This window comes from Aegilops tauschii, chromosome 3 (assembly GCF_002575655.3).
Source record: "Aegilops tauschii subsp. strangulata cultivar AL8/78 chromosome 3, Aet v6.0, whole genome shotgun sequence".
Taxonomy (NCBI): Eukaryota; Viridiplantae; Streptophyta; class Magnoliopsida; order Poales; family Poaceae; genus Aegilops; species Aegilops tauschii.
The window spans coordinates 605102843-605106951 of NC_053037.3; the positions used below are offsets into that span (position 1 = coordinate 605102843).

At 50.7% G+C, this 4109-nt stretch overlaps 1 pseudogene; it reads right to left on the reverse strand.

Moving 5' to 3' along the window:
- Nucleotides 1–2707: 2707 nt before the first annotated feature.
- On the reverse strand, nucleotides 2708–3745 carry LOC141021083 (protein STRICTOSIDINE SYNTHASE-LIKE 10-like; annotated as a pseudogene).
- Between the last annotated feature and the right edge of the window lie 364 nt (nucleotides 3746–4109).

The following is a 4109-nucleotide window of genomic DNA, read 5'->3' on the forward strand; positions in this document are numbered from 1 at the left end:
CATGAATTGAAATAACTGACAGCAAATTATTCAACAACAAGCTGATAAAAGGATACAGCAATGTCTTGACACTAGACGTCTTGATGGAACATATCGCTGGAACATGGTACTAGTCATCAGATTCAGACTCATCACTGCCGATGCCTAGCGCCAACATGTAATCACCACGCCGATCATCGCCATCGGCCAAGTCCTGTTGCTGCACAAGTGTAAGGCTCCCCTCTGTGACGTCCACCCAGAACAACTCGACAACCATGTCCACGTGTTCGCTAGGGAACACGACAAGGACGTCACGCACGAGCTGCATTCTCATCACCCCGTCGCGGTGGCGGGCCAGTTGCAGGAAGGATCTGATGAACGAGTTGTTACTAAGCCTGTGGCGAGCGTGCTGCCTAGCCACGCACACGAAGTGAGGCTGCGGTCGGAGCGCATATCTGAGCAAATCCCCTTCTAGAGTTGGCAGGAAGAACTGGCCGCGCACGAAGAGCCCGGACTTTGACAGCGCCGGCGAAGGATCCATGATCTGCCACCTGACGTCGCCGGGCTTTGCGTGCATGATTACTTCCCTGAACGACCCCACCGTCACATACAGCACCACGGTGGGATCAGCCTCGCCGTCGTTGTAGACCATTCCTGCCGCGTTCCACTCGATCGCCCAGGGTGGGCTCTCGAGGAAGACGTTGGGCAGGTCAGCGACGGCCCCGGTCACCGGGTTGAACAGCCGCATATCCCACCCTAAGGCTAAGAGCACCAGGAGGCCCTCGGCGCTGGCGACGACGTCCCCGTACTCCCGAGGGATGTTGAGCTCGATGGAGGCGCTAGTGAGATGGTTTACGAACCTGGCCTTGTGATCGGTGCGCTCATCCCCTTTCGTCATCTCCCATTGCCATGGGTAGAAGCGCGGGTCCATGCCCACTAGCTTCGGGTCGGCAGTGGCGGCCCTCCACGGCTTGCACGCACCTCAAAGCGCCATGTAGTCCTTTACGTCGGAGGCCAATACCATCTCCGCCACCTTGGGTAGCAGCAGGTCGGCGAAGACCATTTCCCGGTCTAGGCTGTCCAGCTCATCCATTGAGGCGCATACGCTGCAAATCAAGAGATTGGAGTACATTAATCTAACAAATCAGGAGAATACCCCACTAGAGTTTAGAGATTCATTTCCTGGATGCATGCTTTTGAAACTTGGAAATCAAGAGATTAGAGATTCATTCCGTCGATGCATATGCTTTTGATCTAGCAACAAGAAAAAAATATAAAATAGATCTAATCCGTAAAAGATATAGCTATATGCATGCGTAATTTCATATAGTGTACCCACCGTTTTTGGCCGGAATCCTCGGGGCAGGCGATGAACGACCGGCCAATCTCCGGCGCGGCTGCAGGAGCGTTGGTGGCGGCGGCTGCAACAGGGAGCTGGGGTTCCATTTTGCGGCTAGGGTTGTTGGGAGGGCAGGCTAGCTTGCGGAGGCCGGGATGGGTTGGCTTTAAATGGCGGCCGGGCAGCTACAAGTGAAAGGGAACGCTGTGTGGATTGAACGAAAATGGAAGGTAGTAGACAGACATGAGGTCACAGCTAGGCTAGGCGACGAGATTAATTATACGACCAGCTGGTGTATTTTTCGTCATAAATTAATATGCTTCGATCCTGTACCCTTGGATGCCAATCAAACGGCGCCCATTTGGAGACCATTAGCTGTTCAGGTGATTATATCAGAGGAAGAAAGGAGTTGCACGTGCGTACATGCAGTGCAATTCAAACGTACAAATGAACACAAAATGGATGTAGTTTAGCATACATCGTGTGCATGCAAAAAAAACTATAAAAAAAATATGACAACTTGTGGTCTGCACAAAAAACATATATGTGAATGACACATTAAACTATAAACTTATAATCTCGTATATTTTGCATAGTTAAAAAGTGCTCATATTTTAAATGAAATTTTGCAGGGCATAAGATACAACATAACCTATTTTAATAGATACAAAAAATAAACCCATCTCAACGAATTTGTTCATTACGTCTGAACTTCTTTTATTCTTGGCGGTTTCTGTTGTAGAATTTTAGAACCATATATATGCAATGCAATTCACACATACACATATGCCCTGAAAGTTTTTGTATGCCAAGACACTATATTATTTTTGATAAAACACAAAAGCTTTTGTCTCGATGCATTGATAAAATGAGAGAACAAATATTTTTACATGCCTAGTGACGGGCCACACCCCAATGTACAATACTACACTTCTAAGTAGCAACCATTGGGAGGAGTGCCGTCACAGTACACGTCTAAGTATAACCATTGTTGCTTGTCAAAAATAATATAGTGTCTTAACATACAAAAACTTTGAGGGCATATGTGTATGTGTGAATTGCACTGCATATATGTGGTTCTAGAATTCTACAGCAGGAATAAAGAGCAAATTCATTGACTTTGCGTGTTTACGTGAAGGGAACAATCCACGAGTGCATGGTGCGTCCCTGCTCTCTCGCTAGCAATAGCATGCAGGCTGGCTCTTATATGGATAGAATTTAGCTTTTATGCACGTAAATATGGAGGAAAGAACAAATAATGATTTGCTGATAGAAAATGTGTATTACAATAGTCCATCCGACGAAAACAAAAATAAATTGAAAAATTACATTTAGTGGTAAGAGCAAGAAACTAAAAGGCATCCTATATGCATCTACTACAATAGTTCTCTACTTGCGCTTAACAACGCCGACATAAGGAAGCTCTACCGAACCCAAGTAGATTTTGCCATTTGCTCTCTCCATAATCTCGGTGGGCCTCACCTTCTTTGGCCGTCTCATCTCCTCGACTATCTTCCCATCGTTACCGACCCTGACAGCGAGACGATGACTATCACGACCAAAGGGTAACTCATTCTTCTCGCGGTGTAACGCCACCCAATAGCCTCCTTTGGTGTCGGGCCTCACGTTATCTGGATAGCCGGGCAGGTCGGCAAAAGGCTCCGATGTGCCTGCGTTGACCCCTTTGATCCAATGCCTCAGCAGCTTGCATGGTCCGGTAGATGCGACCACGAGGTGAGTGCGGTCGGCGCTGAGCGCGACGCCGTTGGGGTACGTCATGCCCGCCTGGAGCACCGTGACATCGGATGTCCGTGGGTCGTACCTCATGAGGCGGCCCGTCGAGTCCCCAGTGCGAGTGACCATCTCATGCTGCGACCTTTGATAGTTCATCGAGCTGTCGGTGAAGTAGACCTGACCCGTAACTTGATCGACGTCAACACCGTTGGTGAAGCGCAGAGGAAAACCGTCAACCTGGTTGACCAACACGGTGGCCTCCCCGCCGCCCGGCGCAACCCGCATCAGCCCCTTGTATGCGTCGGCCACGTAGAGGTCACCCGATTTCTGGTTGAACCGTAGGCCGAGCGGACGGCCGCAGCGGCTCTCCCTGGCAGTCTCAGTCTCCGGGCTGAACTTGAACGGCGTGCACGTCCTGCTATCGTAGCCGGGTCCATATGCATAGGTAGTCCATCCTAGCTTTTCGCCGTTCCACTTGAGGATCCGGCCGTCAGAGACGCCTCTGTCGGGGCCCTGGCCTTGACCGTCGAAGGCGACGCTCTCCGGCCCGTGGACCGTCCCACGCGGCAGCGGCAGCTGTTGGCTTCGTGAGGCATCGAAGCTAGTGGCGACTAAGGCCCCGGGCATGAGGAGAAGGACGAGGATGATCAGCGTGACGGTGGTCTTGAGGAGGCGGCTCATGCTGCACCCCATGTTGTTGTCGATCTGCTGGTTGTCTCCTTGGCTCTTGGACTCTTGGTTAATAAGCACCTGCGCTGGATGGCTTGGTTTGATGGAGAGATCCAAGCTGGAGGCTGCTCTTATATAGCAGCAGCATTGATCCATCGAGAACTAGCAGTAGTCCGAGTCGGCGTGTGGTACAGCCGGAGGCCGAGTGGGTTTCGATCCTACAGAAGAATCGATCCACCTGCTAGCCTGCTTGCTTCGGAGCTCGTACAGCTTGTTCCTTCGGAAAGCACTCCATCGTCATCGTCTCGCCGTCGCCGGAAGTACTCGTCGTCGGCACTCGGCCAACAACCGTTCCGACCAAAACCCCTCTCTTTCCTTGTTTTCACCA